Raw genomic sequence first — 14,574 nt, 5'->3', positions numbered from 1 at the left:
CTTATTTTGGTGTATGGAACTATATTTCACTTTTAATGTCTGATAATCTGAGAGTAGAAATTTGGGAAAAGTTTCAACTGGTTTTTTTTTTTTTTTTACATCAAAGTGTAATTTGACATACTGTATCTACTATATGTATCTTCTGACAGAAATATTTTTTGTTTCTCTCCTTTCTTTCCAATCAAATGCTTCTAGGACTTGAGTCATTTGATAAGAATTTTAGACAGATCAATGAAAAAGGAAATCTTGTATGAGTATTCTTCTGTAGTATTAAAAATATACAATATTTCCTTTACATGCAACTGCAGCTTCTTATTTTTTAACTATATTTTTGAACAAATGTTGGAAAGAGTTTGAATTGCCAGAAAGGAATAATGACAAACCATTTATCACTCCTATACAAGCATCTGGAGTTATGTTCAGATTCTATTTATTGTTATTTTTGGACCAGTCTGTCACATTAGTTTTGTTTGTTCAAGTATATTTCACAAATTCTATTTAAATTTTACTATTCATCTCCTGTTACTTTTATCATTCTACAGTTAAAAAATAACTTGCTGACTTGTTTCAGATAATGTACAAAGTAACAGCATCATATTTATTTTTGGATCTTGATAGAGCTGGTTTATGGAATATTTGTTTGAATGTTGAGGGAAAAATATATTTTAAAAATGTTTCATTTTACAGTTATACCCAACTTACATTTTGTGAGAAAGAGTCATGCCAACTATCTACTGTACTTACAACATTGGAGTCTGACAGGTATTTAGTTTGAGATGAGTTGACAATGAAATTGTCTAAATTAAAAAAAAAAAACAGATTAGCACTGACAGTGAGTTTTAAATTCATTTGTTTACATGAGAATGATAAAGGGTTCCTACAAAAAGATTCCATTTCTTTATGCGCAAAGATAATTTTTTGCACTAAGTGTTTGTGCTCTGTAGATGAACTTTATCAGGGCTTATTACTTGGAAGTTTAGAAAAGGAACTTGAACGGTTTAACAATGCTTATGAGTTCTAAATCATAGAAATACATGTGCCCACAACAGAACTATCCCTGGAAGTTTTCTGCTAGTATTCATTATGCTTCAACAATTCTAACCTTACCTAATTTGAGCCTTAATTAATGTTTTCTCTACTGCTGATGTTGAGGGGGTAGATCAGTAGGCACAAAAATGGAGAATAGGTAAGCAAATTTATTTATTTATTTAGTCTGATCCAGGACACCCTAGATTTGCCATAAGACACAGAATAATACACAATAACAATTTTGAGGGAAGATAAAAAGATTAATGTTTAAAAAAATAATAGGTTACAATTAACCATGTTAAATGGCATGAACTCCATATAAACGGTGATGAAGAATCGAAACGGAGTACTTACAATGTTGAGGAATAGGTGCTTATATAGGAATTTAAATTGAAAAATTTACTCGTAAAGACATTGGAATAGTCTTTAATTGACAGGTTTATAGGTTATTATTATTATTATTATTATTATTATTATTATTATTATTATTATTATTATTATTATTATTATTATTATTATTATTATTATTATTACCGTTGTTTCGTGGATTAGCAGAGGTGAAAGAAGGTGCGGGGGTGAACGGGCCTTAACATACGAAATTAAAGTTAAGATAAAATTTAACAAGGTTATATTTTCTTAGCAAAATCAAGAAATAACAATAATGGCAGGTACAGAGTAGCAAGGTAACAAATTACAATTACAGTATTCACAAGATTTGGGCTTCGAGCCCCTAACTCACAATTCTTGGGCAATTAGCCCAACTTTACCCCAAAACAAGTTTCAACAGAGGGGCAGAAAACCCCATTCATGCCCAGGAGCACTTGCTCCAAATTACACAGTAAGGCCTCCTTGAGGCGCGCAGAAAACAAAATTTTCAAGAAAGAGCAACTTGCTCTCAAAATTTAAGCCTGTCAAAGGCCCCACCAAATTCCACCTTCAAGCTGTCCTCTAAGGACATAAACACAGGGGTAAAATACCCAACCTACTGCGGCCTATTAAGTGAGAAAAGGTTAATACATGGCCTCTAAAATACCAACTTGAGAGGAGGCGATCTGCGCTCCTAATACATTTGTTTAAAACCTAATCTGGCTCTAGGCCGCTAATGCAAGGGCTAATCCCATACTAAAGAGGTGACTTTGGAAAGAAACAATTTACGTTACGTTAAGGAAGAATCGGTTGAGAAAAATAAGTTCACCTCAAAACAATATGAGTGGGAGCTCGAGAGGGTTAAGCACTCTCTATCCCGATATGCAGCTTAAGAGAGAATAGATACAAAGAGTCTTTACATTTTAGGGAAAAGTTACATGGAGGAAAAGCTTCGGACCCGCCCCGAGAGTTAAACTGCTGAGCTAGCAAGAAAAGAAGTTATTAAACGGCCATTACCTTGTTGTTGAACTGCTGCCCGAAGAAAGAGGCGCTTCCCGCCCCCTGCTATGTACTTTACACACTGAAAGATGGTACTGAAGTGGCCCGGAGACCCTAAAATCAGCAGTTTATATACTCTCGCGGAAAGTTCGAGGCGTTTGAGGAATGAGAACACCCTCCCACAAAAACTTTATTGGCTAGGGTTAAGCAGCATATCCCCGTTGAGGAAGATACACCTGATTGGTCATAAATTAATTAAAGAAATTCGGGATTGGCTAAATTCAAAACAAGGGGAAAGAAAGGGTTATACAGCCAACTTAAACGATAACAGAAAGAAATTTAACAAGAAACAAACTTTTGAAATAAAAATTTCTCCAAAAAACAGTTCTTTCACTTCGCACTAGGGTGCACCATTGTAGTTCTTCAGTAGTGTCCTCTAGAAGAGAAAGTTCACACTTCTTACTACAGGTAAAACAAAAATACATCAAAAACGACCCAGTTCAGAAACTCCAAAATTTCCAAATAGTGACATCTTCTGAGAAACTTGAAAATTAACACAGTAGATAAAGTTCAGACTTCCTCCAGCAGAGGAGTTTCAACTGGCGCAAAGTTTAAATTAGCGGCGTGGAGGTGTACCGCCCGGTACAATTATTATTATTATTATTATTATTATTATTATTATTATTATTATTATTATTATTTATCAACTTGCAACCTACTTTTCAACCATTGTCTGCTGTCAATCTCACACTTTGTCGAGCTGTAGTATAAATCTGCTATGTATGTATGTATGTATGTATATTTTGTCACTTCTGTGGAATATAATGAATACTAAGAAGGTACCTGTATTTTTTTTAATTTGCTGGAAGCTTACCTTCTTTATCTTGGTGAAATTTCCAGTGTAGTGTACTCACCAACTTAAAACCAGGACCCCATCTTGTCAGAACTAGCTGAGATGGTAATGACATGTGTGGAAAAGCAGTCTTGAAAGCAGGAGTTAGGGACGTTACTTGGAGGTAAACTTTCTTTTTAGCAAATATTATTGCATTCACAATGGGCAAAGCCATACCCAGGGACGCTACTTTTGATTAGTACCGCAACATTACACATAGCATGGTTCTACTTGACTAGCGATCAATACCATTATGAGGGGCCGATGACCTGGATTTTGGACCCGTTTAGACTATAAGCATAATCACTTCAGCATCGTGCTATAGAAGCAGTCCCTTGGTTAGTAATATTGTTGTTTTGTGCCAGCTTCTGTGCATGTGAGGCACTATGGATCGGATCCACTGATCCATCCATCCATCCATCCATTAATTCTTTGTCCTCACGCTTTGAATTCTGGTCAGTGTACAATTTTGGACTTTTAAGTTGTCACTTCATTTTGTCTCATTTCGTACCATTAGGGGCCGATGACCTCGATGTTAGGCCCCTTTAAACAACAAACATCAATCAATCAAAATAAAATTGAGCTTGACAAATTTAAAAAAGCACATACAGGTTTTGCAAATTCAAGACGTTAGGAAATTAAGCATTTGGAAAATAAAACAGTTGATTTAACTATTAAAAAAATAATGTATTTATAATTTTTATTGAAAAAAGTAAACAATATTATAAAATGCTAATGAGAGATATGGACTGTTTTGTTGGCTGCTCCTCGTCCAGCACACGACTGCACCACTGCTCCCTCTCCCCACGCTTTTATAGCCGAGGTCAGCGTGCGTGTAAGCGGGGAAAGCACTGGCGAAGCCGCAAGCTGGCAGAGGTAGCAGCGGTGATGGTCGTTGAAGGCTACCCCATCACCAGTGCCTTCTTTATTGTTATAATGATATATACATGTCATATAACACCAAACTAAGAAGAGAATATGGTAAGACACAATGTTTACATTATAAATGGTAGGCTGAAAGCCCTTTTGCAAATAAATAAATGAAAATACAAGGAAGAATGATGTAGCGAAAGCTACCGACTTAGAGTTCTCAGGGACTTGTCCTTCTTTCTTCGTGGACACTTTTGCTGGTAATCCGTTGAGATTTCCACAGGTGGAGATGGTGGTGGGAGTCCTGTTATCCACCGTGATATCCTCGCAGGTCTGGAAACCGGGGTGGACGGAACTTATTCAGTGTGGTGAGCTGTGCCTGCGTCGATCCTGTGCTGCACTAAAAGTTTTCCTCATGTTTGAGGTTCTCTTTGCAAGCCTTATTTTCATACTTCTGAGTTAGGGTTTAGACTTATGTTAATTGGCTGACTCAGGCATAGGTTATACAAATGCAGTTACTCAAAGGAAAATTCAAAATGACGAATACTTTGTTCTAGTGACTATGAACTATTCAAAAATAAACTTGAGTGCAACAGTTGTTCTTCACAAAATCTAGTAAGTCACTGAAAAAATGGAAATTATGAACTGCATATGTTGTTTAAAAAGCAAATTGGTTGTTAGAATTTGTTACTATAGACTGTGGAAAATGCCTCTCTGCCGGGCTGAGTGGCTCAGATGGTTGAGGCGCTGGCCTTCTGACCCCAACTTGGCAGGTTTAATCCTGGCTCAGTCAAGTGGTATTTGAAGGTGCTCAAATATGTCAGCGTCATGTCAGTAAATATACTGGCACGCTAAAGAACTCCTGTGGGTCTAAATTCCAGCACCCTGGCAGCTCTGAAAACTATAAAAGTAATTAGTGGGATGCAAAGCCAATAGCATTATTTGAAAATGCCTCCATTTTTAATATATTTTTTTGGAATATCTGAAACATGATCCGTGTGAACTTATATAAGATGTGTCAAAAATAGAAAGCAAAAACTGTTGCAAATTTTTAGTTCTGTTTGTTTTCTTCACCTAAAAGGTCATTTTTGCAGTAAATCAATGGAGAAATGAAATGAAGTTAGTCTAAAATCTTACACGGTCATCACAAGTCTCAGCATCACATCGTTTCGACTCCCAGATAACTGCTTAATTATTTAAAAGTCTGATCATGTTCTTGCGAGTTACTTATTCTAATGTTACAACAGACCTACAGGTTCTATGAAAACTGTATTATAAAATACAGTATACAGTAGAGTCTCGCTCAACCGGCCTTCGCTTGTCCGACATTCCGTGTTATCCGACACTGGTAGACTTAATTTTGAACTTTCGGTGAAGACTAAAGGACCTGCCAATATCTGGCCCCATTCTGCAAGAAAAGGCGGTGAATTTCCAGAAGGAGGTTAATGAAGGGGACCCTAAATTTACTGCCACTGCTGGGTGGCTTCATCGGTGGAAAAACGGTACGGCATTAGGCAGCTTAATATCTGTGGAGAAAAACTGTCAGCTAAATCCGATGAGGTTGTGAAATTTAAAAAGGAATGTCAAGTAATAATACTTGCTGAAGGATTAACCGGTTATCAGATTTTTAATTGTGATGAGACTGGGCGAAATTTCAAGATGCTGCCATCAAAAACTCTCGCAGCCCAAGTCGAGACGTCTGCACCTGGCTACAAGCGTAGTAAGGAAAGATTTACTGTTCTTGCCTGTAGTAATGTTACTGAGTACGTAAAAGGAAAATTGCTTATGATTGGTGAAGCAAAGAAGCCTAGGGCATTTAAAAATATTTCTGTTAATGCTCTTCCAGTCCATTACACAAATCAGAAGGCTGCCTGGATGTCTGCTGACATCTTTAAAGACTGTTTTGTTACACAGTTTGTTCCAGATATAGAAAAATTTCTAGCTTCAAACACTCTCCCTAGAAAACTTCTTCTTCAACTAGACAACGCTCCATCACACCCAAATGAACAGCAACTTAGAAGTGGTGATATCAAATTCATGTTCCTCCCTCCTAATGTGACGTCATTATGCCAACCAGTGGACCAAGGTGTGCTGGAAACACTGAAGAGGAAATATCGGCGGAAACTCCTTTCATCCTTGATTGTGGCAAGTTTCTTTTCATAAGATACTTGGAACGTTTTCGTTCAATACTGTATGTACTGTACAATTGAACTGATAATTCAATAAATAGAGTGCTTTAAAACATGTTATTGTTTTAGTAATACAGTATGGCCTTCCTGTTTGTTTTAGTTAATTTTCAAAGTCATTCTGTATTATCCGACATTTTCGCTGATCCGACATACTCCAGGTCCCGTTTAGGTCGGATAATCGAGACTCTACTGTATACTGTATAATCCTGATTTATCCCTTTCAGACCTGAAAGAAAACTGGTGGTATGGATTTTTGTTTGTAGGTCAAAAACTGACTAAAGTGCTCTTAAATACATATATTTTAATTTATTCTACAAAATAAAAATTAACATTTAAAAAAAATGCACCCACACGATTGTGTGTGTCGGGACTTAATTCACGACTTACAAAAAAGAAAAATCAGCTCAGTACATGTGAATATATACATGTACATGATCAAATGTTCTTTCTTACAGTGTGGAATAATTTAAAACAATTAAAATCTTCATTCAAACTGAGTAAACATTACATTTTCTACACTGAGAACGAGTTTTGCTTTTACAGCCCTTTTGGCGACAGCACCTTGTCGTCAGACATGAAAGAAAACTGGAGGTGTGAATTTTTATTTGTATGTCAAAAAGTTACTAAAATGCTCTCAAATACTTGTTTTTAAGTTTATTTTACAAAATAAGAATTAGCATCTGAAAAACAGAACCCACACAATTGTGCGTATCAGGACTTAATTCACTACTTACAAAAAAAAAAAAAAATCAGCTCAGTACATGTGAATATATACATGTACATGATCAAATGTTCTATTTTGCAGTGTGGAACGATTTTAAACATTTAAAATCTTATACATTACATTTCTCACGTAGAGTAAAAGTTCTGCCTTTACAGTCCTTTTGGTGGCAGCACCCAGCACTCCCGCATGCATTGCGTGTACGTGAACCTAGCCCGGACAATTGTGCATATCAACATTCAAAACCTCGTGGTATTACATACGAGGTAAGTTCACAATTTATGTTTGCTAAACAATTTACACACTTCATTGGTTATATTCTGATAATCAGTACAGCTTCTAGATTAATATGAATGCAATAAATGAATACTTACTTTAGGCATTAGAGCTTCCGGCCGTCTTGCCGATGAATTGTATTTTTAAACTCTTCTTCCAGCCCCCTGGTGGTCAAGCAGTAAATAAAAACAACTGAAGTACATGCTACATGTTCCACACAAGCACTGCAGTCTGGTCTAGCACCAAGAAAATGTCAAATAAGCTCAGGCATAAATAAAATACGAACCCACACAGTTTTGCGTACACTGTCTGAAAGGATTATCACCCATCACAGAATAAGACCCGAACCCTGAATTTCGACTGTCAAAACTGGCAGAAAAAACCTTGTATTAACCAATTCCATTAAATATCAGCAAATGTCATAAAATTGCTAATTCCAAACTCCATATAAGTAATAAAAATTCCAAATAGAGTACTAGTCCTCTATAATGTGAACAGCATTGTAACAAATTTTTAAAGTTTCTCGAAAATTCCTTTATTGACCTGTATAATATCCTACGGTTACGAGGAGCCTTTCATTCATCTATCTACCGGGCGAGTTGGCTGTGCAATTAGGAGTGCGCAGCTGTGAGCCCGCATCCGGGAGATAGTGGGTTAGAATCCCACTGTCGGCAGCTCTGAAGATGGTTTTCCGTGGTTTCTCATTTTCATACCAGGCAAATGCTGGGGCTGTACCTTAATTAAGGCCATGGTCACTTCCTTGCCATTCCTACGCATTTCCCGTCCCATCATCGCAATAAGACCTGTCTGTGTCAGTGCGACATAAAGCAAAATAGCATTCATCTATCACGTGCATTCATCTGTTATTACCATGTTACAAGTGATTTTGAGCTTGTTATTGTTTCGTTATCGACAATCATACTTTCCAGCGTTTAAACTGAATACGATCGATCATCTTCCATCTTGAATTCCCACTACATGCAGTAACGAGTGTTCTTGCTGACTTTCAAAGACACTGTCAAAGTTGATAAGTGATATCCCTCGACCAAAATTGACTTGTGATTTGGTACAGGAATTTTATGTTCTATTTGCTGGTGAGATGTAGTGTTTACAGTGCACTATGTCTTCTGGTATGGGCTATATCAAATTTGTTACTTTCATTGACCTGTCTCAGTCTCATCCTTGGCTTTGACAATATGAAAGTGACTGAGGTATGAGTGATGCTAGTAATACCATTCCTTATGCAGCCAGTCCCTGTTACGAATGGTGTGAAAATATCGCTCATAGGGTCGGTTGGTGCATGCATTTCAGTGGGCTTGGCAGACTGATATGTAATAGCAACGGCTGCCTCGGTGAGGAAAGCAACGGGAAACTACCTCACTGCTCATTTCCCTAGTACGCCTCTTCAGTGACGCCTAGGCTATTTATGGCAGCTGTTGGCTGAGCTGCAGAGGATCAAACCAGCCTTCAGGCTGAATACCCAGCATACATACAACATAATGCCTTTAACACGTTGGGTGCCACGTGCCGCCATATGGCGTCACGGTGGTCTTCAAATTTGAGATGGCGTGACGCCATATGGCGGCACACCGTTCTTGAAATCAGAGTTGGCGTGACGCCATATGGCGATGCACCATAGATAATCAGCTGTGACATCTATGCGCGTAAAATTGGTACTACGTGAAGGGCGAACTTCAGGGTTTATTCCAGCTATGTATTTTTACTCTATGCCACTATATGGCGCCACAGTATTCTTCCGAAGCCACTGACTGGCCAGTGATCATTGTCACAGGTGAAAGCGCGCCAGGCATTGTTTATTCCTCGTTTACGTACGTATTATCACTCAGTTTATATAGTTGTGCAAAAATATAAAAAAATGGAAAATATTGGTAATAATCTTACGAGGGAACACATACATGTGTTACACTCGGATTCGGTTGACATTTGGTAGAAATATTTGTGGGAGGCAGTAGAATGCTAAGGTGAAAACTGCATGTACCCAGCGCAAGTTTAAACGCGAAAATTGAACAAATAAATAATCGTAAAATTAGAAGTGCGGCGGGAGTCTCGGGGTGTGGCGGAGAGGTAGGGAGGAGCAAAGCAGCGGACGTGAACCAACCGGGCTGCATCGAGCTGCTCTAGCAGCCTAGTAGCCAGATAGCGTATAGTTAGCGCGTTTCCCTTAACTTTCCGATCAGATGTGCAAAATGTAAATATGAAAATAGCACATGAAACAAGTGTACAAAGGACGATGTTTGAACAACGATGCCAATAAGGTTTGAAAAATTACGAGTAACAAGAACTCGGGCGTGCCGAGACGCATATTTTCATTGTTTAGAGTTAACAGAAAACTGTTCACAACAATATGTAATGTAATATAAGTACTTGTTTTGCATTTTACTAGGTTTTCATAAATATTGCGTTAATTTGAATTAGCAAGTAAATATCCCGTATTTGAAATTCGTATTACACATTCCATGACAAAAAATTCTCTGACACCATATGGCGTCACGCTATATTTTATCTTTCCTAAAAATTGATGTGACACCATATGGCGTCACACATGACCATGGTATGGTGAGATAAAATTTACTTAGTACATCATATAAATACATCCCAAGATTATATAAACAGGCTACAACACGTACAATTGCTTTGGCACCAGCGGAATGCAATTCAAAAACATGCCTGGCACCAGTGGAATAGTGTGCTACAATCGGCTCGGCAGTCAACGTGTTAATATACATGCGTTAATGCACTGAAAACTTCAATCACATGCACATAAATATGGCTATGTAAAAGTACGAAGACATCATATGTGACCTATTGAGTGGAAAGGGACTAAAGTCACCAATGGAAAATTTACAACAGACCTGAACAAAAGTGTTGGGGTTATACAAATTGCATTTCTATGTTTTAACTTCTTGCACTACCTGTGGGTCTTATTAATAAACTGTTATGGAGCAGTTCGAGTCTTTGCCACCCAGTGTCATGAAAACTTTGTATAAATGGTAAGAAAATTAGTGAAAGCTGTAATTTCAGTTTTCTCAAAATACAGTTTTCTTAATTGCAACAGTCGATAATTAATATCTTCTGAAGTTTTGAACCTAGAATCATGAACTCCTTTCCAAAATGAATAATATCTTAAGGTCTATTCACACATATCCGTGACGTGTCATTTCCGTGAAATTGCATCAGTGTCAGTGATGATCCATATTGTTCCTTTGAATCTGACTGTCGTGTCCACTCTTGTCCGGCGCAGAGCCGTATTTTCTGCGTCAGTATCAGTGCAGTATCCGTTCCATGATATTGAGTATTGTCGCCAACGATATTTTTGCTGTTTCACGGATGTGTTCTGCTGTGAAGTTTGTACGCGCTAGTGAATATAAAATGAGCAACGTAAGTTCAATGTGTGTGGTTAAGTAAATATTTGTTTCATTGTATTTGTACTGTATTATTCACTTACCTCAGACAAACTGCTAACCATTCTCTCGGTATTATCGCCTTTCTCCAGCGGGTGTCTTTTAAATGAACTTCCAGTTTACTAAGCAATATGTTAAAACAATTTTCAGACATTCTGAAATATTCAGAATATTTAGTTTGATCATCAATTAGTTTCTTATACAGGGTACCCACTTGCTTTTCTTAAACTGACGCTGTTCCTCTTCACCTAGAATTATAGCAATAGCTGCCAATTCCTCGTCCGTAAACTTTGACATCTCGGCAATCATTCAACTGAAACTGAAACAATACTGATAGGTGTGGATAGCCATCACTGAGACGTCATGTATGTCATGGAAATGATACGTCACGGCACTGACACGGCACGGATATGTGTGAATAGACCTTTATGCCAATTTTAGAACCACAAAAATCTCCAAAATGAAATACTGAGTTTGATATGCAGTTGTCAACTGCCTCCTGTGTTACAAGAGACCAGGATCTTATACAGCTGAATCCTCTTTTCGTTTCCCAACTTTATTGCCATGGAAATGTCGAGTAGATATTGCTGATCCTTTATACTTCTGTCTATTGTGGGGATCTGACAACCAATGCTCTTGAAGCCAATCACTGGACATTTTTTTGCAGCCACTTAACTTTTCACCGATTGGCCCTCTCAATGTTTTCGGACCTGTTGATTTACCGTCTAGGTATTGGAACAGATGCCGGAATGGCAGTTCATTGAAATGGCAAACTGCCCATAGTAATGGTTTCCCCAAATGTATTTTGATTTGGTGAATCAGACAGTTTTTCCAGCTTCTATTAACAGCAGTTCCATCACATCCTGTGACAACTAATTTTTCGAGAGAAATGCCACGACCAGACAGATAAGAAATAATAAAAGTGAGAATATCTTCAGAAGTTGGAGTAACATGGCTGATATAGACTGAACCGGGTTCTTGAACTGAGTAGCTCATAAGTGGGTGACACAGCACAGGTGGTTGAAGGTCTGGAGATATCAGAGGCAAAGTATGAGGCAGCTTGGATATTATTGCAAATTCATTGTCAAAACTAACCTTTCATGGTTCACATTCAAATTATAGGTATTGTAGAATTTCCTGATATAAATGTACTGATTTGTAGAATTTCCTTAGTTAACAAAACAGTGTGGTTCTTTGTTGCACAATTTATTGAACTCTGTACAGGGACATTTGCATGCATTGCAAGCATTAGATTAGCCAACTAAATATTGGGACACCATATTCATTTATTTCATGTCAGATAAATTTGAGAATGGTAAAAGCAGCAGGTAAATGAGGAAGAAAGAGCAACTGTCATTGCAATCATGGAATTTCTAGAAAGGCAGTGTCAGTTAATGGAAAAAATGAACAAATTAAATAAAGCATCAAATGATAAAACTCATTCTCACAATTCCAGAAAAAACAGTATTAAAAAACCTCCAGCGATTTCAACCCATGCATCAACTGTAAATACAAGCTGCCCTCTATGCAATCAATAACGTGCAAGTTTTTCATGTAAAACATCTCTGGACTTAACAGCACATGCACGGGTTTCAGAAATAAAATGCTATAAAAAATTATTACATTGCTTGCAAATGGGTTACATATAGATTAATTGTAAATGTAAAGGCCGCTGCAAATGTTTGAAGATGCACAATACCTTGCTACATTTTGAAAACAGTTCAGACAACAAGAAGCAAGAACACTCCCAAAGTGAAGCCTCCCACAGTGAAGCATAATGGTCCGGCCATAGACTATAACAATGCAGGTGGAAAATAGCCATAAAACATTTAAAGTTTTGCCCACTGTGGTGATTGAAGTTTTTGACAGGAATAGAAGTGCTCATGAATGCACTGCATTGTTAGATTCAGGATCCCAAATTCTGTCTAAAAAATTGTCAAAATTGAAAAAAAAACATAATCAATTCCAAGGTTTCAGGTACAAATAAATTCTTCTTTTCTTCATGGGGTCTCTAAATATTAGTTCCTAATTAGCGTCAACCTCTAAGTTTGCTACTATGTGTTTTCTTCATTCCCACCTAGATATACTTGCTCCCTTTACAAAGCTGCAGGTTGTTCTTATTGGGTCTTCTTGGATTTTTTCTCTCTCTTCATCTGGTAGTCCTAAAGTGGAGAGTCTTAATTTTACCCAGCGTCTCATATGCGTAAAGTATGTGTTCAGCTGATTCCTCTGCTTCATTGCATTTCCTGCATATGTTGTCTCTTATTACTCCAATTCTATATAGGTGTTTTTTCAGATGGGTCAACAGTCCTACTACCCATCTTATATTTTCTCTGCTGAGTTTCAACAGTTCTTTAGTATGCTTCTTGTTTGGTACTTTTTTCAGTTCCTTTGCAAGCCTGCATCCTGGAGTATTTTTCCAGTTTTCCATTTGGTTCTTTTGTACCCATTTTCCTACGTAGTATTGGGCTTGTCCATAGGAAACCCCGCATACAGGTTCTGGGCCTACAAAATGTGTTTCTGCCCCTTTCCTGGCCAGTTTATCTGCCTCTTCATTTCCTTCTATACCTGCATGCTGTGGTACACATATTATTTTGACAATGTTGTACTTTGAGAGCTTCAGGAGAAATGAGTGTCAATACCAGACAATTCTGAATATTACCCGGACTGCCTCTAGTGCCTTAATGGTTGCTTGGCTGTCCGTAAAAATGAAAATGTTCTTATTCCTATAGTTCATTTTCAGATTTTTTTCAAGAGATGTTGTGATAGCTATAATTTCAGCTTGAAAGACTGTAGTGTGTCTGCCTAGGCTCATCTGGATTTATATCTCAGGTCTTCCCCCATTGATCCCTCCTCCACAGTCTTCGAGCCATCAGTCCACCACACTATATCTTCTTTTTCAGTATTCCCTTTGTTGATATCCCAGTCTTCTTTTTTTATTATCTGGGTCTAGAACGGGTTTTCAGAGTTGTACTTTGGTATCATATGATCAGAAGGCATGTGTAGAACTTCCTCTGTTATTATTCTGTTAATTTTACAGTGTCCTAGATTGGGTCTTTGTGCATTCCAGTGCTCTGATTGTGCCAAACTCTATATGAACTCATTCTAGCTTGTCCTTTTATGAAATTGCATAGTGATGGGAGGTCTAGTAAAAGTATTCAAGGCTTCTGTTGGCGTAGTTCTCATAGCCCCAGTTATGGTTATGCATGCCATTCTCTGTAGGCTATCCAATATACTGCTGAGGACTTACTTTCTGCCACCAGATGATTGCAGCATAGGCCATCAACGGCCTAATGTACATTGTGTATATCCACATTACCATTGATGGTCTTAGGCCCCATTATAAATCAATTAGAGCACAGTATTTCAGAATCAATTCATGCTGCCCTCAAATCAAGAAATACCAAATTAAGGGCATCTTTACCATTTTTATTAGTGCCTAATATTACTTCAAACCTTCCCACCCCCTGTGGGTGGGGGACGCAGATGAAGAATACACCCACGATATCCCCTGCCTGTCATAAGAGGCGACTAATAGGGGCCCAAGGGGCTCTCAACTTGGGAGTGTGGATTGGCGACAACGGGGCCCTTAGCCGAGTCTTGGCATTGCTTCCATTTACTTGTGCCAGGCTCCTCACTTTTATCTAACCTGTCCGACCTCCCTTGGTCAACTCTTGTTCTTTTCCGACCCCGACGGTATTAGAGCATTCGAGGCCTAGGGAGTCTTTTGTTTTCATGCCCTTCGCGGCCCTTGCCTTTCTTCGTCCGTTACTTCATCTTTCTTCTTTTCTCTCTCTCTTTACTCCCTGT

At 38.0% G+C, this 14,574-nt stretch overlaps 1 protein-coding gene across 1 annotated transcript in view; it reads left to right on the top strand.

The window, feature by feature from the left end:
• The window catches only part of otu (ovarian tumor), a 328,266-nt gene that overhangs the window by 144,908 nt on the left and 168,784 nt on the right, over nucleotides 1–14,574 (top strand). The gene's annotated exons all lie outside the window — the stretch shown is intronic.

Source organism: Anabrus simplex, chromosome 3, assembly GCF_040414725.1.
Source record: "Anabrus simplex isolate iqAnaSimp1 chromosome 3, ASM4041472v1, whole genome shotgun sequence".
NCBI classification, from domain to species: Eukaryota; Metazoa; Arthropoda; class Insecta; order Orthoptera; family Tettigoniidae; genus Anabrus; species Anabrus simplex.
Note: the sequence above shows the minus strand (reverse complement) of the source record. Positions and strands in the feature narration are given on the sequence as shown.